We start from the raw sequence: 27,192 nt of genomic DNA, 5'->3' as shown, positions 1-27,192 counted from the left end.
ATGGCGGCTACACTGTGCAGTATTGTGCCTTAAGGTGACTATGCTATTCAGTATTGTGCCTTATGTGGGCCATAATGTGCTGTATTGACCCTTATGTAGGCCATACTGTGCTGAATTGTGCCTTATGTAGGCCATATTAGCAGTATTGTGCCTTATGGTGGCTATACTGAGCAGTATTGTGCCTTATGGGGGCCATACTTTGTAGGATTGTGCCTTATGGGGCCCATACTGTGTAGGATTGTGCCTTATTGTGGCCATACTGTGTAGTACTGAGCCTTATAGTGGCCATACTGTGTAGTATTGTGCCTTATGGTGGCCATACTGTGTAGTATTATGCCTTATTGTGGCCATACTGTGTAGTATTGTCCTTTAAGGTGGCCATACTGTGTAGTAGTGTGCTTTATTGTGGCCATACTGTATAGTATTGTGCCTTATGGTGGCCATACTGTGCAGTATTGTGCCTTATGGTGGCTATACTGTGCAGTATTGTGCCTTAAGGTGACTATACTGTCCAGTATTGTGCCTTAAGGTGACTATACTGTCCAGTATTGTGCCTTATGTAGGGCATACTGTGCTGTATTGTGCCTTATGTAGGCCACATTGGCAGCATTGGGCCTTATGGTGGCTATACTGTGCAGTACTGTGCCTTATGGTGGCTATACTGTGCAGTACTGTGCCTTATGGTGGCTATACTGTGCAGTACTGTGCCTTATGGGGGCCATACTGTGTAGGATTGTGCCATATGTAGGCCTTACTGTGTAGTATTGTGCCTTATGTAGGCCTTACTGTGTAGTATTGTGCCTTATGTAGGCCTTACTGTGTAGTATTGTGCCTTATGTAGGCCATACTGTGTAGTATTGTGCCTTGTGGTGGCCATACTGTGTAGTATTGTGCTTTAAGGTGGCCATACTGTGTAATATTGTGCTTTATGGTGGCCATACTGTGTAGTATTGAGCCCTGTGGTGGCCATACTGTGTAGTATTGAGCCCTATGATTGAAGGCCAACGATATTAAGTTCCTCATTTGTACTTACGTCTGTGATATTTATAGTTTTATTTGAATGACCTAATATGTAGCCAGTAATAATGCATTGATTGTCCTTGGAATGTATACATTATATTATGCGTTGGTAACTTATTAGTTATCTAAATGGCAAAACATGTAGGCACATATTTTGTAAAGGAATGTGCAAGCATCCTTCAGGATTCTATTGGAGAAGTAGACAGGTTTTCTGTTAACTCATAATTTCCTTGATTTAATGAATGTGGACGTTTTAGTACCAAGATGTATCGTGTCTTATCCCTAAGTGACATTCTGATTTTCATGATAGGAAAAAATGCAGGGATATTGGTAGTATTTTGAATTGAGCTAAAAAGTTTCAAATGAAGCCTTTGTTGAAAAATTAGTTTAATTTGGACGTTACTACTCAATGAGAGCGCCCCAAAGAGCTCATAGTTGAACTAAATAACTGGATAAGATTGTTTTTTCCCATATAATAGTTTTTTAAGTAAAGTCAGGTTTAAAGCAAGCTACTAATAAGGTAATCAAATTTTGATAAGTATAATGATGCAAATAAAGGGAATTATTATTATTATTATTATTATTATTATTATTATTATTATTATTATTATTATTATTATTATTATTATTATTATTACCTACTTACTTACTTACTAGGCTACAACCTTAGTTGGAATAGCAGGATGCTATATGCCCAAGGGCTCCAACAGGGGAAAATAGCCCAGTGAGGAAAGGAAATTAACAAACTACAAGAGAAATAATGAACAATATAAAATATTCTAAGAACAGTAAAAACACTAAAATAGATCTTTCATATATAAACTATAAAAACTTGAAATAAAAGAGGAAGAGAAATAAGATAGAAAAGTGCGCCCGACTGTACCCTCAAGCAAGAGAACTCTAGCCCAAGGCAGTGGAAGACCACGATACAGTTCAAAGGCCCAAACTAACATTCCACTAGAATCCTCAATGCTAATTATAAAAGATAATTCACATTTGAAAGAATCTATAAATCTACGTTGAATATAAATCATATAAATGGCCTAACCTTTTTCTTTATTGTAGTTGCCCGATGAAAGAATTTTGTTATTATTTGATAAATTCTAATTATGAACAGGTAGTTTATATGTGAACATTTTATTTTGGATGTGTTGCTGTTCTTACAATATTTTGTTTTGCATTTTAGTTATTTCTCTTGTAGTTTCCTTGTTTCCTTTCCTCACTGGGCTATTTTCCCTGTTGGGGCCCTCAGGCGTATAGCCTCCTGCTTTTCGAACTAGGGTTGTAGCATACGAAAATTTCTAGGCTGCATAAGTTATACAATAAATCTGTATTCTTATTCAGTGGGTTATGTTATAACAATATGTTTAGGGTGTGACACTTTAGTCACAGTCTTAACTATAGTAGATGATTTATTGGATAAATATAAATGTTAAAATTGAGTAGCTGTAAGTTCAATGGATTTAAATTATAGATGTCCATTGTTTTTTTTACAGGAACAGGCTTATGGCTTGATGTAGGATAGATTCGCAAAAGGATTAATGTTACGTTTAGGCAAGAGATACTAATCCATAGTTCAACCATGCAATGAAGCTGAACAGCTTTGCATCTTAGGATGTAATTCGGTGGATTTGGACATTAAATGTGTAGGGGATCAACGTATAGGTTGAAAGAGTTTTGTTGTAAAGATGATTGGAGTCATTCTGTGCTTAGATGAAAATTTGAAACTACTTCGATTTAGGACTTTCTTTGGGGTATTTTCTGAGTAGTAGCAGTACCAGCCAAACAAGGCTGAATCCCTCGTCAGGCTGGGAGGAGCGGAGAGAGGAAAGGTCATTTTTTTTTCATTTGTTTAATGTCGGCTACCCCCCAAAATTGGGGGAAGTGCATTGGTAAATAGATAGATTTGTTGAGTGGTTCATGCAAATGATTATTTTATTGTGGAATAAGTGGACAATTTATGCTATAGATCTCTAGCTGTATTAGTGCCCAGAAAATTCTGTGTAGAAAAAATAACCATTAATATGTCAAACTGATATTTCAATTTTCTTTTCACAGGATTAAAGAACCCGATGCAAGAAGAGAGGAATTCTTCAAGAAATATAGAGATATCTGGACCTTCTACAACTGCTGCTGTCAACAAGCCGAATCTTCAACTTCCTTTTAAAAGTCTTACATGTAGAAATATTTCTAGTTCTTGACCAAATTTATTTAGATTAGTTCAATCATAAATCATTCATACAAGAATTGAATTTCCACTCCGAATATTTATTTTTGACCAGTCATATTTTAGTCTTAAAATTTGATTAATTTCTTTAAGCCTTATCAAGTCATATCTTAGTACTTGATATGGTCAAAAACTTTCCAAAATTGGTTTTTATGGCATGAACATTTGAAGTGTTTTCCGTTTTAAGCTCTGAAAGAATTTAAAGTTTTGATATTTAAGCTTCTCTGTAATTTAAGACCATCTGAATATTCCTACGAAGTTTTTAAAAGGTTTGAAGTTAGGCTGATTTATAAATTAATGGTAGAGTTATAAGTTAAGAGGATGGGTAGATAAAAGATGTTAGGAAAATTAGGAAATATTCTCAGATTGATAATAGATTCTTAAGATAGTTGTTGGATTTAAGGTCTAGGAAAGAATGTATGTAAGAACTCTATTTGTTTTAAAATATCAAAGAATATATTGATTGAAAGATTTAAGGAAAGAGTTGCTCTAAAACTAGAAACTTATTTTTAAAAAAAGTTGTGGTTTTGAAGGAATAGATAAATGTCATGGCGTCAATGAAGCATGATAAAAGGTAAAATACAGAAATTTGTTAGTTTAAATTAAAATAATCAAGGCAGGTTTATGGGTAAAACATTTGATCATGATTAATTTTATTATTAAGGGACTCCATATGAATTATAGAAAAGCAAATACAGATGTTTATCAGGACAGAATTTTAAGATGAAAAGTTCAGGGACAAGTTTAAAGGAATGTATATTTATAAATGACTTTGGATAATTTTTAATTTCATAACGAAAGTAAGTGATTGATGTAGGTATAGCTTTTAATGAGACTCAAGGGTATTGTTTATACGAGTAGATTCATTCTAGAAAGGCAGTCTAGAGAAGGCATACCTCTTGGTAGTCTTTGAGAAAGATTTAGAGGAATTATTTCGTTGATAAAATATTTTAGATTTTAATTGAGGAAATTTTTAGGAAATAGCTTAAATTTCATCTTATTGGAGAGGGCAGCTTTCAGAATGTTTCCCTAGGTGGATAATATTCATAAACTTTGATGACTACACGAAATTTTCAAGTTGTTTGGAGGAAGAGTTGAATCATACGAAGTGAGGGGATGAGTTTATATCTTGCTGGTTTGAATTATGTCACTATTAGGTAACTTCTAAAAACACCGGTGCTTGAAATACTAGTGATTTAAAACTCATATTTCCCTTGTGGTGGAAACCAAATCATGCAGACATTGCTTAGAATCAACATGATCAAAAATATTTTAATTTGCAATTTCAGTTGTCATTCTAAGACGGTGTGGATTCAAGGAAAATAAGTCGGGCAAGTGGTCGTTATATGGCAATTGTACTCTCTCTCTCTCTCTCTCTCTCTCTCTCTCTCTCTCTCTCTCTCTCTCTCTCTCTCTCTCTCTCTCTCTCTCTATATATATATATATATATATATATATATATATATATATATATATATATATATATATATATATATATATATATATATATATATATAGTAAAGTTGCATTTAAAGTTTGAATAATATTTCAACTTATGTTTTTTTTTTTATATTGAAATTGTATTGTCTGCTTATGCATTGCTTCTGACTTCTGTTTATATATTGCTTCCTGTATCTTCTATTAATACATTACTAGTGTATCTTCTATTTATGCATTATTACTGTATCTTCTACTTATGCATTATTACTGTATCTTCAATTTATGCATTATTACTATTTCTATCCATACGTTATTACTGTACCTTCTATTCATACATTACTGGTCCATCTTCTAGTCATACATTACTACTGTATCTTCTGCTTATGAATTTTTACTGTATTATGTAATTTTGATCTGAAAATACAGCTGTTTTAACAATGAAAACTCGGAAAAGACATTTGCCATGCAAAGTGCACGAGATTTGTAATCGTAAGGTTTAAAATACATTATAGAAGACATAGAAAACATCCATGGCTTACCCTTGAATGCCTCGAGATGTCGTCTTTAATGTATTTTACTTTACGATTTCCAGTCTCTTGCTTTTTTACATGGCTAATGTCTTTCCTGCGCTTTCCATTGTTAAAGCAGCCGTATCTCCATATCAAAACTACAAGATACAGTAGCAATTTATAAACAATACAATAGTAATGTATGGATAGAAGAGAAAGTAATAATGTATAAAATAGAAAATACAGCAATGTATAAATAGTAGATACAGTAACAATGTATAAAATAGGAAATACAATAATGTATAAAATAGAAGATACAGTAGTAAAGTATAAAATAAAAGATATGGTAATGATATATGAATAGAAGATACAGTAGTAATCTGTAGAAGAGCAGCAAAACTTTAGTGTCTAATTTTGTAAAATTGATTACAATGTATGATTTGTCAAACTACAATTGTGAATAAAAGAAATAAAAACATATATAAAATTTATTTACTTTCATTACATCCATGTTATAACAAATAATAGAGAAAATATATTGAGCAAAATAAAATAAAAAAAATAAAAATAATCAGTAACCTGGAGTATTATCCTCAATCTAACGTTCATATGACTGAGTGTTCTCCCCAGTCGGCCCCTCCCTCTTCTGGTATCAGTAAAATGCCTGTTTTCTCTCTCCTCTGAAAGACCAGAGACCTCATGAAGTATAAAAAACCTTGCTTTTAACTATGATAAACCACAAGTGTTCATTATAAGACTGGTTTATTCCCTTCCCATCTACAGAGCTCGTTCACTCTTCCACTGGTGATATAAGAGAAATATATACTCTCTCTTGGTATGGAAGTTTATCACAACGAGGACTATTTACTATGGTATTCATGTTCAGTCCAATTCTCAAAGTAAATTCATTCTTGACAACTCTAGTCATGTGATGCTAATTCATAGCCTCAAATTCAGTTATCTTTAAAATTTAGTTACTTCAACTCTGGGTTTAAGCATAGTCGACTAAGAGTCGACTTATTTTGTGATAATTTTAAGTTTATGAATTAAGAAAAAACAATAAGTTTCGATCAAGTCTTGTATTGTAGAAGATTGCTTGTCATACACAGGACAGGTTTCAAAACACTCAATATTGATATTAAGTATAAATATGAATACACTGCAGTCAAAGACAAACTATATCAAATTCTTTAACCCCGTTTTCTATCAACAAACTCGACCGAGGACAGAAAATAATAGAAAACGGACATTTCAGATCTCATAACATGGGATACTGAGTAATTCCTTTTCTTTGATTTTTCTGAACATTGGAATGAGTTTGGAGTAAACATTTGCGGTTACAAGTGTCATGATTGTGTAAATTAGTCGAGTTTTCAATAAAAAAAGAGAAGGAAATGGAAAGCCCACCAAGGCCCACCCCTTCCCACCTGGTAACAAAAGACTAATTAGGCATTTAGTTTTTGAACGAACAAAGTCACCAGGCCCTTGAATGCTTTCCATTTCCTTCTCTTTTGAAATGTTTTATTGAAAATCTTACAGAAATTAATGCAATGATTGTGAATTAAATATACCAAGAATAGTATGAGTTTTTTTCAAGATAATGTTATAGTATTCTAATTTTGACATCTTAAATGATAAACCTTTAAGTAGTGACAGAGCAAGGGGATTTTTTCTCAAATCAAAATTTTTCGTTTAGAAACAATAATTAAATAGAAACATGGTTGGAGGGAGTGCAGACTTCATCAGCCTTATAGTGCAATTCCACCACGATCGATTACTCCAGAAACCTTTTGCTTTCTCAAAAGCAGACAGGAACCACAACTGCCCAAAGGCATCTCTCATCCGTTCTATTTCATGTGCATGTTTGAGTCGGGTAAAGGAGAAGACACGTGCAAACCACTGCCCTGACTATCCTTACTACTCCTCCTAGCAGATAGGCAGATCGGACCGAAGTACACATTAACCTTGCACGTGGACCACTAAAGTCAATTCAGTTCCATGTGTAATACATTCTCAAATATGACCCCCTTTTGGAAGCTACGTGGGGAGAACCTAATTTAAGATTTGGTTAAAAGCTAAACAACCCTTAAACTAACAACAGGGCTACCTACAAAGCTGAAACCCCCTTAAACTAACAGTTAGCCTACATACAAAGCTGAACAACCCTTAAATTAACAGTAAGCCTATCTACAGAGATTAAAACACATTAAACTAACAGTAGGCCTACCTACAAATCTGAACAACCTTTATACTAACAGACCTACCTACAAAGCTGACCGACATTTAATCTAACAGTAGGACTACCTACTAAGCTGTTGCTAATGACCAAATATACATTTTACCCAAGTGTCACATTGCATAGTATTTATTCCTATCATACAGGCACACATACTAATCGAAAAGTAGGCGTACTTGATGAAAATTAGTCTATAGTATGACACACACACACACACACACACACACACACCCCTGAATACATTTTATTGATATTACATGCTCTTGAACATCTTTTATTAAACCATAAACTATGGACAAGCTTAAGGAGATTTTTAATTATTCAGAATCATCCTCTTTTACATGAATACTTTTAAGTCACTCTACCTTCAACGGAATATCTTTGGCCTAATAAACTTCGTATTTACCATCTTAATAGTCGGTAGATTTTTTAATAAATTTGGAAAATTCGTTACATTAAAACGTATTTTGTGAACTAAATATATTTTGAATTTAAGTCTAATTATCAGAAATTCGTCATGATATTAATGTCCAAGTTAAAACTTAGGAAATTGAATTATATTAGGCCATTATATGGTTTGAAACGGTTATTAGCAATGTTAAAACCATCTATGGGTATGATGATAATACTTTGTAAAATTTTTCGTAATAGTGGACAATCTCCAGTTATCCTAGATATGGCCCAAATGGTTGGATTTTAACCAAATTATCTGCATTTGGAGTAATCATAAATACTGAAGATAACAAATTTGATTTGAAAAGAATTAATCTCAGACTTGCAGTGTCTATATTCCAATAGGATGAGCTAATGGCTTTACCCTTTCATCAAATATTAATTCCATTTATTAAAAGACCTTCATGAAAAAAATATAATTTATAAAGTATCTTATTCATTAGGTATTATTTGTAAATTTCATTGCGTAAGGTAAAAGCACAAGTCTGAAATTTGTCCCTTAGAAACAAATTATATAAAAACCTTAAGCTTGTCCTTAATATTAATAAAGAATATTTTCATATCAGCATATCTAACAGTCACCACCTTGCCTATCGCCTCATCTTAATGTGGCCACATAAGAAGTTGATAAAAAAGATTCACAAAATAACTTAATATAATTTTGGCAATCTATAGGTAAAAGCGATTAGGATATACCAATCTGATAAAGTGAGCAACTGATTAAGCTACTATTTAAAAAAAAAAAAAAAAGATCTTTAGATTTAATCTCTAAAGAATTACTGCAAAAAACAAGTGAAATTACTTTAGATTGATAGATGGGTGAATTTACTTCTTCATATATGCAATAAATTACGCATTACAAAAATATTAGAAATCTACGATTCAAGTATGATATGAATTTAGGCACAATAATTATTTAAATTATTCTCAAAACCCTTTGATTTGAGACTCCCGTTTGGCCAATTATGCAAGGAAACTAACTAATATTGTCCTTCGTGAAATAAAATAAATTTTTTAGAGCTGCCTACTAAACAAAGTTTACCCTAATCTCAGTATCTAACTTTCTATAAAAATAAATTTAGATTAAATTTTTGGTGTTAACCTGATGAATAAACACTTGCTAACCTTGATTTAACCCGAGAAAAACTAATTTAAATGTTTCACTAAGATAACCTTTACACAGATCTATTATAATCAGTACGCAATCAAACCAATTTTTCACTAAAGACAGCACTAGTAAGAAACTATAATTCCTCTCTATAGACTAGATCCTCCTCGTAACACTTACACCAGACATCATCCAACCACTCGTTCATTGCTTGTTACAAATTTACTGATGTACAAGGAATGTATTGGCCTGCATTAATTAATTCCTAAATTTAATCCCAAGGTTTAATTTTAAATGGTAGAGCAGCAACATAAGTAGTGCACTCTCTGAGCTTACTGTCATGAACCAATGATCAAATTTACATTTATAAAACGTTTGCGTAGTTACATAGTGATAAACTGGCCTTTTGCTTGTCCCCTAAGTTACTTAGAGATTACGGTAATATCTACATTGAAATTGATGCAAAGGCGGACATTTGAAAAGTGTATTGTACTCTATTATGAGAAAACTACAATTTCTCTTGAATAATCTTTACTGTATTACTGTACCGAATAATGTATTAACTAAATGTAAAGCAATCAACTGAAATTCAAAACTTTCCAACCAAATCAGTAAAGGTTTTCTGTATTTCGCATTGATATGAAAATATTGAAACGCTCAACATACATCGAAAAGTTGCAAGTTTCAAATACAGATTTAGTGGCTAATTTTTATGTAATTGAAACGCTGGGTACATGAAATATCAAGACATTAAAATCTCTAAAAATTCACTTTTCAGGATTTTTCTTATAGTACTTATATATTCTGATAAAGTACTTTGAAAATTAATGCACTAACTTCTAATCTTAGATTTCCTTAAGTTACTAAACATTTAATCACAATAGACATAAGTTAACTAAAGATTTAAACAGTTTAATCAACAGTTTATGACGTTAATATTAACTATATTAGCATTTAAACGTAAGGGACTTCAGCTTAAGTAGATCAGACATTATCAAGCTTTCAGTTAACCTAACAGTTTTTGGCTTTAGTTGTCTAGAAATATTAGCGTAGAAATTATGATCTTGTTACATGTGAGCAACTTACATTGTGCATTCAAATCTTAAGAGACATTAAAATTAAAAGAAATTAGCGAGTTATATAGTTTATTACAATATAACACCAATGCTCTGACTTGATGTTTTGTACAAGCTTCAGAGGCTAATCAGATTATGTCTAACATTTATGAATTATACTTTCCTCGCACAAAAGAAGTTTAACCTTGGAACAGGTACTTTTTTTTGTAAATTACTACACAAGATACATTCCTGTACATCAGTATCAAAGTACGTATACAAAATCTAACCTCAAAATGTCAAACTTCAGTTTGGATTCTTTGCCTAATCATGCATAAATTTTAGAAATACTTAACCAAGAGCACATCAAACTAAATAAAATTGAAGTCATATAATTTAACCCGGTATAAACATTCCCTAAACCAGGTTACCTGATCCTGAATTACACAAACAGGGACTTTAATAAGGACTTAATTCCCCTAACCAACATTGGCAGTAACTCCCAAGCACTAACACTAACTAAAACTATACCAACAACAATATATTCAAGAATGTATTACACACTTCTTCTAAAATGACTACAGCAGTTCTTTATCCCTCCTTTATGTCATAAACAGAAACAGTAGGAATCAGATATCTTGGGACATTTATAACCCCAGCTGGACCCCTTTTCAGAGAGCTCGGGTATCTCAGTGTAATGGAAAGCACTGGATTGCAACACTGAATGTCAACACTTTTTTTTAAAAATTATCTAGAAGTTTAAAACTAAATTAATTCATCTTTCTAACATTTTTATTTTCATTGAAAGATAAAATTGAAAAATTTATCAACAGTCACTAATTTCACATTAACATTGAAAACTTACATATTCTTGGACACATTTTAAATCACTATCTTGACAAAAACTTTATAACAACTCATTTTACACAATACATAACAAATTTGATAGTTTGAAAATTACAGTGAATACATAACAGAAACCTGTTCAATTTGACATAACAATCTCCTACAATTCAAGATACAAGATTTTCAAGAATAAGTTTTAAACAATTTCAAAACTATTTAAAAACGTGAAACATCGGAAATTTTATATCATTTGAGGCTTTAAAGATCCTTCAAATTATTAATTATGACTAGAATTGACAAGACAGAATCTACCCTGACAAGATTTCAGGGAAATCAAATTGGACTGAACATGTTCGCCATGGCACAAAATCTAGTATTCTGACAATACAACATAACCAAGTTAACAGTCTCCTTCTCTCATTAAACCAGCAAAAGAATGAATGAGTTCCGTACATGGGAAGTTTATAAACAGCCTAAATGAACAGAGGTTCCAGTCAAAAGCAAGATATATACTTCATGGGCCCTTTGGCCTTTCAATGGTGAGGAATATGGCAAGCACTGATACCAGAAGAGGGAGGGGTCCAGATGGGGAGGGAGGTTCAGTCATATGAACGTTCCTTTTATTTTTTTTTTTTAAATCTTTCCAAATTGGGAGGGAGAAGGATCAAGGAATGGGAATGGGAGTTCTGGAACTTTAGCTATGTATTAGTGGGAACAATAATCCGATTCACACCCCGTTTGCAAGATTTCCCAAAAACACTGCCCTACGTCATTGTCAAAATTCAAGTTAATTTCAAGGTATGTTCATGTAGCTCAAGAGAAGGTGAGGAATAATACTAATACTAGCCAAAGCCCTACCATTTCACACACATACACACACATACACACATCCTAGCCCTCCCACTTCCTAGCCCTAACAAGTCATTTTACACAAAAGCCCTCCTAGCCATTTCACACCATAAACACTCCTAGCCATTTCACACCAAAATTTCCTAGCCATTTCACATCAAAGCTCTCCTAGCCATTTTATATCAAAGCTCTCCTAACCATTTCACACCATAGCCTTCCAAGCCATTTCACATCATAGCGTTCCCAGTCATCTCACACCAAAGCATTCCTAGTCATTTCACACTAAAAACTTCCTAGTCATTTCACACCAAAGCCCTCCTAGCCATTTCACACTAAAGCCCTCCTAGCCATTTCACACCAAAGCCCTCCTAGCCATTTCACACTAAAGCCCTCCTAGCCATTTCACACCAAAGCCCTCCTAACCATCTCGTCTGCCACTGATCACCTAAATCTATTCACTATTCTGTATTATCCAGCAATGTTCAATTCCTATGTTAATTCTTAGTATTTAAATCTATACCAATCAACAAATCAGCTTTTCGACCTTCCCATAAGCAGAAAGTTTTAGAACCATCTTTCCTAAACTTAAATTCAAGATTCTCTAACAATATCTAATTAAAAAATGAAAAACATGTACAATAACCTTTCCTTTACCTATATTATATACCTTTTTATTTCAAAGTATACTCCTAGAATCTTCTGTAAACTACTCTAGTTACTAACTTATACATTGAGAGAGAGAGAGAGAGAGAGAGAGAGAGAGAGAGAGAGAGAGAGAGAGAGAGAGAGAGAGAGAGAGAGAGAGAGAGAGAGAGAGAGAAAAAAAAATTTAACATGGGGAGGATGGACATTTAATCAAATACTGAATCTTACAAATTTAAAAATAACAGAGGGATAAGTTTTTATACAACTTACGGATATTAAAATATTTACTCTAGATTTTTAAAAATAGGACCAGTAGTGTATTTAAAGTTTAGATTGCTTCAAATTCATTTGTTAGTTATTACCCTTTATAAATCTAAAACACGATGTGGGGGATCAACTACCCAAGGTATACTATTGAAACTAAAAAGGGTTTTGTGTGTTAAGGAACCCTAAGCTTATAGGACAGAAAGAAAAAATCAAAGGCTAAACAAGAACACACCTTGAAATAATAATTTAAAACAGCCTAATTCAAATGCCACAAAAAGAGATAAATTATGTACACTTAAAAACAAAAACCTTATTTCCATCAAGTGAAAGTTTTGGCACCGGATAATTTAGTACTCTTATAAAACTATTCATTCCTAATACAATAACACTAGTTTAAAAATTTTCCAACTAATTTACTAACAGTTCCCTTTTCCTGAACTTTAAAAGAGATATAGATTACAAACTAAAAACTGTTTAATACTCAAAGGTTTTCAAAATCTTACTAGAAATACTCAATTCTTGAAAGTCAAAATTGACAAATAAAAAATCTTAGGAAAATTTTGCTTCTAGGATCTCATGATTTGAATGTCCAACCCCCTTGGATTAAATAGATAAATCCTGATGATATCACTGGACTAAAAATTTAACTGAAATAGCCCAGTCTCTACCTGAAACAGCCCACCCTCTACCTGAAACAGGGCACCCTCTATCTGAAACAGCATACTCTCTATCTGAAACAGCCCACTCTCTACCTGAAAGAACTCCTACCTGACTATCATAGTCTCTACGTAAAAGTACTACCTTAAATAATAACTCCTTGAAATATCCCAGTCTCTAAAATGTCTGCCCTCTACCTGAAAAAACACATACCTTAAATGACTCCTACTTGAAATAGCCCCTGCTCTACCTGAAATAACTTCTACGTGAAATAGCCCACCCTCTGCCTGAAATGACTCCTGCCTGAAATGACTCCTGCCTGAAATGACTCGTCTGAAATGACTCGTCTGAAATGACTCCTGCCTGAAATAACAACCCCCCTTTACCTGAAAAACTCCTACTTGAAATGACTCTTACCCGAAATGAAATAACTCCTACCTGAAGTAGCCCCCCCTCTACCTGAAAAAACTCCTACTTCAAATGATTCCTACCCGAAATAAAATAATTCCTGCCTGACATAACTCCTGCCTGACATAACTCCTGCAGGATTATCTGAAATTTCATTACTATGATTTCCACAATAAGATTTCTCATTCCCAGATGCCACCAGATTGATGAAAATGAGATATAATTTAGCTCTAAAAATTTTAGGTTAGCTTACGCAAGATTACAACCTTAGCTATTGACACGGTTTTTAAAAAGGCTTAAATTGATTCATAACCAAATTTAAGTCATCAACTATTCATTAAAGCAATTTTGAATGGGAATTCAATGTATAAAAGTTAAATTCATGGAACTAAAATAGAAAGAATTTAAGAAAATTACCCATCTAGTAATATAACTGAGCACATTGTTCAAGATTTAATACTTGAACTAGATACTTAAATCCTCATTGTAAAAAGCTAAATTAAATTTGGGCATTCCTACAAATGCCAAAAAGGTGTTCTTGATCTTCTCCCACTGAAGAACTTTACCAGGAGAGTTGACTGATCCAGGATTGTCCTTGATTTGCATCATCCTTTTGGTCAAATTGTTTTAAGCATCCAAGCAGAAGGGCACACTAACCTGAAAGACTAAAGTGTTAATAGGCACTTAGAAGATTACTAATCAAGATTTCTAAAGAACAAATTAAATACTGTTCTTAGTAATTTTTAAGCTGTTTAATAAATCAGTTCAATCTAAAACAAATTAGGATATCTTATGCTGCTAAAGTAGGATATTTAAAGTCCCAAAAAGTAGGATATTTTAAGCCCCCAAAAGTAGGTACTTTAAGCCCTCTAAAAGTAAGATGTTTTAAGCCCTCTAAAAGTAAGATGTTTTAAGCCTTCAAAAAATAAGATGTTTTAAGCCTTCAAAAAATAAGATATTTTAAGCCCCAAAAGAAAGACATTTTAAGCCCCAAAAAGTAAGATATTTGAAATCCAAAAAGAAAGATATTTTAAGCCACAAAAGAAAGATATTTTAAGCCCCAAAAAGTAAGATATTTTAAACCCCCAAAAGTAAGATATTTTAAGCCCTCAAAAGTAAGATATCTTAAACCCCAAAAGAAAGATATTTTAAGCCACAAAAGAAAGATATTTTAAGCCCCAAAAGAAAGACATTTTAAGCCCCAAAAAGTAAGATATTTTATGCCCCCAAAAGTAAGATATTTTATGCCCCAAAAAGTAAGATATTTTAAGCCCACAAAAGTAAGACATTTTAAGCCCCCAAAAAGTAAGATATTTTAAGCCCCCAAAAAGTAAGATATTTTAAGCCCCCCAAAAGTAAGATATTTTAAGCCCCCAAAAGACAGACATTTTAAACCCCAAAGAGTTAGATATTTCAAACCCCAAAAAGTAAGATATTTTAAGCCCCCAAAAGTAAGAGATTTTAAGCCCCAAAAAAGTAAGATATTTTAAGCCCCCCAAAAGTAAGATATTTTAAGCCCCCAAAAGACAGACATTTTAAACCCCAAAAGTAAGATATTTTGGGTCGCCGAAATAAGATATTTTAAGCTCCTAAAAGTAGGATATTATATGACTCCAAAAGTAGAATATTTCAAGCCCCCAAAAGTAGGATATTTTAAGCCACCAAAAGTAGGATATTTTAAGCCACCAAAAGTAGGATATTTTAAAGCCCCCAAAAGTAGGATATTTTAGGCCCCAAAAAGTAGGATATTTTAAAGCCCCCAAAAGATAGGATATTTTGAGCACCCAAAGGCAAGAGATTTTAGGCCCCCCAAAAGTAGGATATAATGAGCACCCAAAAGCAAGAGATTTTAGGCCCCCCAAAAGTAGGATATTATGAGCACCCAAAAGCAAGAGATTTTAGGCCCCCCAAAAGTAAGACATTATGAGCACCCCAAAGCAAGAGATTTTAGGCCCCCCAAAAGTAGGACATTATGAGCACCCCAAAGCAAGAGATTTTAGGCACCCCAAAAGTAGGACATTATGAGCACCCCAAAGCAAGAGATTTTAGGCCCCCCAAAAGTAGGACATTATGAGCACCCCAAAGCAAGAGATTTTAGGCACCCCAAAAGTAGGACATTATGAGCACCCCAAAGCAAGAGATTTTAGGCCCCCCAAAAGTAAGACATTATGAGCACCCCAAAGCAAGAGATTTTAGGCCCCCCAAAAGTAGGACATTATGAGCACCCCAAAGCAAGAGATTTTAGGCACCCCAAAAGTAGGACATTATGAGCACCCCAAAGCAAGAGATTTTAGGCCCCCCAAAAGTAGGACATTATGAGCACCCCAAAGCAAGAGATTTTAGGCCCCCCAAAAGTAGGACATTATGAGCACCCCAAAGCAAGAGATTTTAGGCCCCCCAAAAGTAGGACATTATGAGCACCCCAAAGCAAGAGATTTTAGGCCCCCCAAAAGTAGGACATTATGAGCACCCAAAATGAAGAGATTTTAGGCCCCCAAAAGTAGGACATTATGAGCACCCAAAATGAAGAGATTTTAGGCCCCCCAAAAGTAGGACATTATGAGCACCCCAAAGCAAGAGATTTTAGGCCCCCCAAAAAGTAGGACATTATGAGCCCCCCAAAGCAAGAGATTTTAGGCCCCCCAAAAAGTAGGACATTATGAGCACCCCAAAGCAAGAGATTTTAGGCCCCCCCAAAAGTAGGACATTATGAGCACCCCAAAGCAAGAGATTTTAGGCCCCCCAAAAGTAGGATATTATGAGCACCCCAAAGCAAGAGATTTTAGGCCCCCCAAAAAGTAGGACATTATGAGCACCCAAAAGCAAGAGATTTTAGGTCCCCCAAAGTAGGACATTATGAGCACCCCAAAGCAAGAGATTTTAGGCCCCCCAAAAGTAGGATATTATGAGCACCCCAAAATGAAGAGATTTTAGGCCCCCCAAAAGTAGGACATTATGAGCACCCAAAAGCAAGAGATTTTAGGCCCCCCAAAAGTAGGACATTATGAGCACCCAAAAGCAAGAGATTTTAGGCCCCCAAAGTAGGATATTATGAGCACCCAAAAGCAAGAGATTTCAGGCCCCCCAAAAGTAGGATATTATGAGCACCCCAAAGCAAGAGATTTTAGGCCCCCAAAAGTAGGATATTATGAGCACCCCAAAGCAAGAGATTTTAGGCCCCCCAAAAGTAGGACATTATGAGCACCACAAAGCAAGAGATTTTAGGCCCCCCAAAAGTAGGACATTATGAGCACCCCAAAGCAAGAGATTTTAGGCCCCCCAAAAAGTAGGACATTATGAGCACCCCAAAGCAAGAGATTTTAGGCCCCCCAAAAAGTAGGACATTATGAGCACCCCAAAGCAAGAGATTTTAGGCCCCCCAAAAAGTAGGACATTATGAGCACCCCAAAGCAAGAGATTTTAGGCCCCCCAAAAAGTAGGACATTATGAGCACCCCAAAGCAAGAGATTTTAGGCCCCCCAAAAAGTAGGACATTATGAGCACCCCAAAGCAAGAGATTTTAGGCCCCCCAAAAAGTAGGACATTATGAGCACCCCAAAGCAAGAGATTTTAGGCCCCCCAAAAGTAGGACATTATGAGCACCCAGCCCCCCAAAGTAGGACATTATGAGCACCCAAAAGCAAGAGATTTTAGGCACCCCAAAAGTAGGATATTATGAGCACCCCAAAGCAAGAGATTTTAGCCACCCCAAAAGTAGGGCATTATGAGCACCCAAAAGCAAGAGATTTTAGGCCCCCCAAAAGTAGGACATTATGAGCACCCAAAATGAAGAGATTTTAGGCCCCCAAAAGTAGGACATTATGAGCACCCAAAATGAAGAGATTTTAGGCCCCCCAAAAGTAGGACATTATGAGCACCCCAAAGCAAGAGATTTTAGGCCCCCCAAAAAGTAGGACATTATGAGCACCCCAAAGCAAGAGATTTTAGGCCCCCCCAAAAGTAGGACATTATGAGCACCCCAAAGCAAGAGATTTTAGGCCCCCCAAAAGTAGGACATTATGAGCACCCCAAAGCAAGAGATTTTAGGCTCCCCCCAAAAGTAGGATATTATGAGCACCCAAAAGCAAGAGATTTTAGGCCCCCCAAAAAGTAGGACATTATGAGCACCCAAAAGCAAGAGATTTTAGGTCCCCCAAAGTAGGACATTATGAGCACCCCAAAGCAAGAGATTTTAGGCCCCCCAAAAGTAGGATATTATGAGCACCCCAAAATGAAGAGATTTTAGGACCCCCAAAAGTAGGACATTATGAGCACCCAAAAGCAAGAGATTTTAGGCCCCCCAAAAGTAGGACATTATGAGCACCCAAAAGCAAGAGATTTTAGGCCCCCAAAGTAGGATATTATGAGCACCCAAAAGCAAGAGATTTTAGGCCCCCAAAAGTAGGATATTATGAGCACCCCAAAGCAAGAGATTTTAGGCCCCCCAAAAGTAGGACATTATGAGCACCCCAAAGCAAGAGATTTTAGGCCCCCAAAAAAGTAGGACATTATGAGCACCCCAAAGCAAGAGATTTTAGGCCCCCCAAAAAGTAGGACATTATGAGCACCCCAAAGCAAGAGATTTTAGGACCCCCAAAAAGTAGGACATTATGAACACCCCAAAGCAAGAGATTTTAGGCCCCCCAAAAAGTAGGACATTATGAGCACCCCAAAGCAAGAGATTTTAGGCCCCCCAAAAAGTAGGACATTATGAGCACCCCAAAGCAAGAGATTTTAGGCCCCCCAAAAGTAGGACATTATGAGCACCCAGCCCCCCAAAGTAGGACATTATGAGCACCCAAAAGCAAGAGATTTTAGGCACCCCAAAAGTAGGATATTATGAGCACCCCAAAGCAAGAGATTTTAGGCACCCCAAAAGTAGGACATTATGAGCACCCAAAAGCAAGAGATTTTAGGTCCCCCCAAAAGTAGGACATTATGAGCACCCCAAAGCAAGAGATTTTAGGCCCCCCAAAAGTAGGACATTATGAGCACCCCAAAGCAAGAGATTTTAGGCCCCCCCAAAAGTAGGACATTATGAGCACCCCAAAGCAAGAGATTTTAGGCCCCCCCAAAAGTAGGACATTATGAGCACCCCAAAGCAAGAGATTTTAGGCCCCCCCAAAAGTAGGACATTATGAGCACCCCAAAGCAAGAGATTTTAGGCCCCCCCAAAAGTAGGACATTATGAGCACCCCAAAGCAAGAGATTTTAGGCCCCCCCAAAAGTAGGACATTATGAGCACCCCAAAGCAAGAGATTTTAGGCCCCCCCAAAAGTAGGATATTATGAGCACCCAAAAGCAAGAGATTTTAGGCCCCCCAAAAGTAGGATATTTTAAGCAACCAAAAGCAAGATATTCCAAGCTCCAAAATGATTAGGATGATTTAAGCAACAAAAACTGATATTCTAAAGACCAAAATATATTTATAATTTGGTGAAGAAATTAGAATATTTCAGGACCCCCCAAAAAATCTAGGATACTTTAAGAACTAATAAAAAGATGTGCTCGAGTTCCTATGTAAAGTTTTCAACAGGAAATTCACACAATTATGAGTAGAAAATCCTTTGCTGAACAAAAATTAAACTGGGTTGAAATAATATCTACAGTGCACCACACATGGCGCACTGACATCACTACCCAGTTACAATAAGAATTTAACTTAACTTAACTAACCTGAAAACTTTTGCCAAAATCAGGTTGATTCAAGTTTTTTGTTTATCTAAAATGTTTATTTTAAGTAGCTGACCTATCGCACTACTAAACAGAAGTATAGAACTAAACTCTAAACTTTCTCGTGTTTAAAACAATTTTGATAACAAAAAAACATTAATTTAATGTGAGCTTTCCAACTGACGGGATTTACTAAAAAAAGAAAAACCATCCAGCAAAAAACTGTATGATTCTTTGATCTAATACAGTTTGAAGGATCCTATCGCTGAAATTTTAATCTAAAGACTGCACTGCTAAAAACAAAATCATCTCATAAAATGGAAAACCAATACCTACGAATACATTTCTTCAATAGTAGATATTTACTCAATCTAGTCCAGTCCACTCTAGCACTAAATGCCACAAAATCTAACCTAGGTTCTGAAAAGCAGACAACTTTCAAACTAAACTTACCATCCAAACGAAGTTTACAGAATTAGATTATTGAAGACGTTTTACTTCAACTCGGCTCATACGGAAGACAGGATATCAAAGACCTTTTTCAACATCTTGAACATCAACGTCTGCACCTCCTTCAGGCATCAGCAAACTGGAACATGGGAAGAATTGAAAAGGACATTTCCACAGAATTTTTGCTTTTACCTATTGTGCCTAACTAATTTTCCCTAAAATATTTTTTCCAAAAAGTAAACTTGTTTTATTGTCCAAAAATTAGGTAAGTATTATTCAATGTTTATATGGAGATGTAGAATTAAACTATACTTGCATTTGAATTTTGCTTTATACAAAAAATGCATTGATTTAATCAAAGCTTACCATCTATCAGGAATTAGTGAAAAAAAAAAGGAATCAAAACAAATTATGATATTTTCATCAAACATAGCTTAAGTGAATCCTTCGAGGCCTATCACTAAATGGAACACCAATATAAAGATTTTGAATATCTGTTATTTACTCATCATAATCTGATATTGTTCTGTACGTGATTGAGGAACTTCATACCAGCACTAAATGCCCCAAATCTAACCTGTCTTCTAAAAAGCATAGAACCTAAAAACAATTTCACTATTCAAGCGAAGTTTACATAATCGGTTCATCTTTGATGGCGTCATACTTAACTTGGCTCATACAGATGACAAAGGATTCAAGATCTTGCAATTTCTCAACTTGTTGCATCACAGCCTTTGTGTCCTCTTCCAGTCCTCAGTGTCACAAGCAAACTGGAGTACAAATCTGGGAAGAATTTGAAAGGACATTTTAGAAACATTTTCACTAAATTTTCCCCACATTAGTTTAAGATTCATTCCAACCTTAAGACACTTATTACTAGTTGACTATCTAATGTTAACAGCTGAGTTTACTGCCAGGCATAAAAAAAAATATTCAGTTACAAGATATCCATGATAGCCCTAACATATACAAGAGGTTTATTTGTTGAACAAGTCGCAATTCATTGGTTGTATTAATCAAATTGTCAAAAAACACCACACCTCAAACTACTGGCCACAAATGACAGGGAACTAGTACACAGGAACATACCAGCTGAAGAGATTTTGCTTTACTTTACTAGTTAAAATTCAAGTAAAATTACTCCAGTATAATAGTTAGAGTTATAGACTGTGACTGCAGAAGTGGGTTCATACTTCATAACGTATCCCTGGGGTGAACGAATTTGAGAAAAAAAAAACAAGACGTCAAGTAGACCTATCTGGAATTAAACTGCGATTGACTGCAACAGCTTTTTGGTGGGAAGTGTGTTTCATACTTCTAAGCAAACCTAGTAACGTTAGGCAGTCCTGGGATTACTAAAGAAATCGATATATCATGCTATATAAAGCCAATGCGTGGCTGCAAGAATTGTTAAATTCATACATGCAGTAATTCATGTGACATGAGAGATTTTCTAAAAATGGTTTCGAGTAGTTAGGTGAATATATCGTTGCATAATATCCATATTAACGAGTTCACATTTTGGGTATTATCGTACGTTTCAATAAATTACTTTGATTTTATGATTGAGGGTTTTATTAATCTTTAAACTATCACCTAAAGATCCTCTCTCAGGGTTGCGGATCTTCAGGTGAGAAAATTTGGGGTGTAGGACCTTCAAGTGATCCCAAAATCAAATAAACTTTACCTTTAGTTGTAAATTCGGCTAATAAGGATAACCGCCGGTCGAATCTGTCTCTTTCTAAAACCAAACAAATAACTTTGGACAACCGCTAAACGATTGTCCGGCTTCCCTAGTATTAAACTACACTGGACAAGTCCACTCGTCATTTTCTGTGGTTATAATGACGTCATAATGACGTCAATACAGAAGTAAGGCAAACAGACTATGATAAGTAAGGCCTGTGTTAATTCCGTTATTGACTATTGAAACTCGCTCTGTTATGATCTCAAATGACAACTTAAGATATTACAAAACATAATTAACATAGCAGCAGGATTGATAAAAAGGTGTCCCACCTCGAGAAAAGATCGCTCCTATACTCATTGAATAACAGTGGCTGCCTATTAAAGCTGGAATAGAGTCTGCAATGACTCATTAAGTTATCAGAACCGGACGTCCAAAATATCTGAGAGAATTGCCACATACTGTGCAGCACAAATTTTGCTGACACGAGAATAGTTAGATAGTTTCGAGTTAATGGAACCTAGATAAATGTCAATTTAGTTTGGTTGCTGTAACCTCACCATCTTTGTGAGCTAAGGATAGGGGGCTTGGGGCAGCATATAGGTCTATCTGGTGAGTCATCAACACCCATTGCCTGGGCCTCCTTAGTCCTAGCTTGGGTGGAGAGGGGGCTTGGGCGCTGATTATATGTACATATGATTAGTCTCTAGGTCATTGTCCTGCTCGATAGGGCAATGCCACTGTCCCTAGCCTCTGCCATTCATGATCGGCATTTAAACCTTTAAACTTTTACTGTAGATTCTACAGCTTTCAAATAAGCGGTCCCATGACTATACAATAAGCTCCCACTATACATTCGAAAGACGGAAGATATTAAGGCTTTCAAAAAGAAACTGAAGACTTTTTCGGTTCCCGAGTGTTTCAATAATATGTGGATTTGACAATAAACACGGAATACGATGTATGATACGACAAATACCTAATAATGTATATGACAAACAGACCTTGTAGGCCCTGCAGGGCTTAAGTGTTTCTCTGTGTGATAGGACCATGAAAACAGCCCTTGAAGTAACAAACTATGTATATTTGCTTCGAGCTAATACGCTTAGTACATAAATAAATAAAGCGGTCGTAGCACAATTAAATAAACGTGGGGCCTATTAAGAACACAGAGGCTAAATTTGGGGTAACAATATAATTTTTTTTCACGACTGTTAATTTATATAATGTATATGAATTAGATTCATAATTTATATTTTCCAAAAATATTTCCCTTTCATAAATACTGACCACTGCTCAGTGCCCCCCCCCCACCCCCCACAAGAAGCCACCCACGGCACCCCTTCCCCCTATGGGGTTTCAGCGGCTCATACCTGGTTGCAAATATGTTGCAACTTATGATAATCAACAAATAACTAAGCACGCAATATGCATTCAAACTTGATAGGAGTTGGTACTGCATGCATACATACATACATAAAATATTTTTTTCTCAATATGTTACAATTCCCTCTATGAGATGGTACACAATTTAACTCTCAAGCGACTAAAAAACAAGTCTCCACTGAATGGTGAAAATGAACATACAAATGCCAAACCAGAAGAACAAATCGTTTAAATCAGGAAGGACGCACTTAGAAGAAATGGGTCCTGGTCTGAATCATGGACACAAAGTCGTAGTTAGCAGATCATCAACCAAGATTTTGTGTACTGAAGAAACTAATTTATTACTTATAACCAGTTTTGCTTCACAAATCAATGGCGGAAGTAATTTACACATGAAAGTATTTATCGTCCTTTTGGACATTCAAACCAAAACAAAAAAATAAGTTAACAATTATGTTTACATTTAGGTAACACAGAGGACGTGTTTTTCCTACTTCCCACCTTGAGCAAAACTGCGGGTAACGACATTTGCTTGGCAGACCAAAAACACAGATGAGGAACCAATAGTACTTATAATAAGAGTTATGCCATAACTAATGAGGTGATTACAGTTGTTTGCACACCGGATTATGAAAAATTAACTAGTATAATTATTTCAGTCAAATGAATTTGATCAGCGATGGTATTTTAGAAAAAAAAATCGTTTATTCGAATAGGTTTAGAGACTGAATAAGCTTCCGGTGTATTAGCAATTATTTTCCTAGAGAGAGAGAGAGAGAGAGAGAGAGAGAGAGAGAGAGTTCTCGGCTATGATCCAACTTGTTTAAAGGCTGTTGATCCAGAGAGAGAGAGAGAGAGAGAGAGAGAGAGAGAGATTCTCGGCTATACTGGTTGATTAATCTGGTAGATAAGATCACATTCGTTTAAAGGCTGTTGATCCAGAGAGAGAGAGAGAGAGAGAGAGAGAGAGAGAGAGAGAGAGAGTTCTCGGCTATACTGGTTGATTAATCTGGTAGATAAGATCCCATTTGTTTAAAGGCTATTGATCCAGAGAGAGAGAGAGAGAGAGAGAGAGAGAGAGAGAGAGTTCTCGGCTATACTGGTTGATTAATTTGGTAGATAAGATCCCATTTGTTTAAAGGCTGTTGATCCAGAGAGAGAGAGAGAGAGAGAGAGAGAGAGAGAGAGAGAGAGTTCTCGGCTATACTGGTTGATTAATCTGGTAGATAAGATCCCATTTGTTTAAAGGCTGTTGATCCAGAGAGAGAGAGAGAGAGAGAGAGAGAGAGAGAGAGAGAGAGAAATTATCTTCTAATCGGAAATTCCAAGCCTATCACTGCTTTACACCGAAGGGCCACGTTCACAAGCCAAGCAAAGCAACTACAAAACAGCCAACACAAAAGCGTTAGAACAGTCACATTTATTCGAGCCCTATTAAACAAATATATGATTAATGCTAAGGTCACAAAGACCCTAATAATTGATAATATGGTCCACACCAGGCACATAGAACTCTGGTTCTCATCAAAACCTTGACTTACGTAACCTGCACGCAGCGTTAAGACAATTGAACTCACTTGGCTGAAGATACAACTAATTATATTTCCCCTGATGTATTTGAGGACAATTTGCCCTTAATTAAGCTATGAAAAGGCAAAACTCGAAAACTTTAGCAAGTAATGCAAAATACTCGCATTGCTTTGTATCTATGTTAATGGGAAAAAATGACTCAACTGAGGTATGAATGTAAGAATATTATTCCCAATTAACCTTCAACTGGTGCAGGTCATTGTTACTTCTCTCCACACAAACAAATTTGAATTTATTAATAAATTCTTGCTAACCTAATACGATTTTACAACCAACATAAGGAAAATAATAGTAAATATCTCAATGGAAATAAATTCAAAATCTAAATCGTACCTCTGTTTCAAAACAAAAACATTAAAAGATTTACCTATTGGCCAAACTATTCGAGAAGCTATTTCCAGTCGAAAGTACGGGATAGAGTCTAGAGCTCTAACTGAACTATGAACCATAAAGAATGCATTATTATAAACAAGATAATTTGTGTTTTAGGAAAAGCCAATATTATGGCAGGAAGAGCAACACATTTCAGATAGCCTACATCACCTGGAAACATAAACGTTATTTTAGGATTGGCACGTATTTTAAAATTTAGTTTCTAAACAGCAATATCCAATAAAGAGTAACACTACTGCAGGGTATCACTGCTACATTCCACAGTTGTGGAGCCAATGCATAATTATGAACACTTTTGATTAGTTTTGTACCATATTTCCAATGTGAAAATTAAATTAAGTACCTCAGTATCTGTATACAGCCAATTTTGTGGGCAGTTGGATCAAAATCACAACTTATACTATAACAAATGCAGCCGTGTCTTTTCCACTGCAGAACAAAGGCCTCAGACATATCAATTCATGTCTGGGGTTTAGCCATTTTTCATGGTGGGAGATTTAGCTCTGATAGCTCACAGCAAATCAACCTTGTATGGGGGCCCCTGGCTAGTACAACTTCTTCATCATAGCGATAGGCAAACCCTTTAACCACGTCAAGGTATCCCCACTCAGAAAGGGTATAACTGATATAACATCTCAACAAAGACTTTCAGAATTAAAACTCATCATAAGCACTTGTCTTTCATGACTATCCTTAGAAAAGTCACAATTTCGTTGTTGATTATTGTAAATCAATTAAAATAATTTCCTTACATAGAAAGTACCTTATTGCCAAGTAAACTTTTTATATACACTACCATTTACCACGACCGTAAAATTAAAAAAATCTAAACTAGTTGAAGATGAAATGATGTACACATATAAAGAGTTTATAGTCAAGCCTTCGATTCAAGTTGCTTCGTCCACAAAGTGATAAAGACAGTATTGATGCTTTATGCAATCTTGTGTATCACTAATAACCAGCTTTCTTTCATCAAAATGATATTGACTTCGGAAATTTCCACATGAAACTATTCATCATTTATTGATTCTAAAGTTAATACTTTCACAACAAAATTAACTTATTACCTTTACATTAAACTAAATAATACTTCCTATTTTCAGATTACAAACTGATTAAAAAAAAAGATCGCTGACAACGGGTAGGCCCGTCTTCTTAACGAAGAACAAATATGTTGAAAACCACTTTTGCCTGACTGGTCGAAAAACAGACTTGGGAAGACCACCCCCCCCAACACACGCACACACTTTGAATACGCCTGTCCACTATTGAATGATAGAAATATGTTAATGACGGTTTTAATACAAATTAAGTCGTATCAATAAAGGCTTTCCAATGAATATTTTCTCAAATATCAGAATTACACAAGAAATTTGACCTAACTTATTACGATTCTGCCAGAACCAACACATGAAAACTAACAATAATTATCTCATTGCAAATAAGGCGAGGATAAATACTAAACCTAAATAGTACCTCGACTTCAAAACGAAAGCATTTGACAATAAACACGAAATGTGTGATATGCAAAATATCTTAAAATGTACACGATAAACTGACCTTGTAAGCTCTGCAGGGCGTAGGTGTCCCTCTGAGTGTGACAGGGGCAGAAAAAAAAAACCCTTTAAGTTCATTAATGGGACCAAATGCATCGGAAAATCTTATTTTTTTTTTTTTTTTTCTCATCAGAATGTCGCCAGTAATTTCCCCCTGAAGGTAATCATCCATGATACTAAACGAAGTCTGTTGGTATTAATTACTGAAGGTGGCTTCCCATTTTCATATTATAAACGGACTTTTTTGAGAATTCACTGACAACGAATAGACCCGCCCTTTTAGACGAAGAACAAATTTGCAGAAAACCAGTTCTGTCTGGTTGGTCGAAAAACAGGCAAGGACAACCGCCCTCCCCCCACACTTATGGTAAGAGTTTAGTCATTACTAATGAGATAATTAGGTCATTATACATACGCTAATGGATATGAGAAAAAAGATAGAGTTGTATATAAAATAAATCGTTTTTATAAAGGTTTTCCCAAGAATATTTTTCTAAAAATCTAAACAAAAAGCCGTGTTTCTACTTGCGCTTTTATCCCGGTAATGTTCTACTTTGATTTAAACTGAATTTCAATGAATTAGTGGTATAGAGTCCCTTAAAGATCAAAATTAAGCCTTTATTCTACCAACCACTTACTTCTGTGTAAGTGCATGTGCTGAGCTGACTTAAATCTAAACTTACAAATAACATATCTTGGGATACACTTCCGAATATTTAATATCTTAATGGATTTGA

At 35.3% G+C, this 27,192-nt stretch overlaps 1 long non-coding RNA gene across 1 annotated transcript in view; it reads right to left on the bottom strand.

The window, feature by feature from the left end:
* Positions 1-12,493: 12,493 nt before the first annotated feature.
* The window catches only part of LOC137654705 (uncharacterized), an 18,014-nt gene continuing 3,315 nt past the window's right edge, over positions 12,494-27,192 (bottom strand). The window contains exons 2-3 of the long non-coding RNA XR_011046681.1: positions 19,847-20,626; positions 12,494-14,377 (exon numbers count right to left, since the gene is read on the bottom strand). This is a non-coding gene — a long non-coding RNA (uncharacterized lncRNA). The remainder of the gene's footprint in view (positions 14,378-19,846; positions 20,627-27,192) is intronic.

Source organism: Palaemon carinicauda, chromosome 15 (assembly GCF_036898095.1).
Source record: "Palaemon carinicauda isolate YSFRI2023 chromosome 15, ASM3689809v2, whole genome shotgun sequence".
NCBI lineage: Eukaryota > Metazoa > Arthropoda > Malacostraca > Decapoda > Palaemonidae > Palaemon > Palaemon carinicauda.
This window is presented reverse-complemented; position numbering and strand designations above follow the sequence as displayed.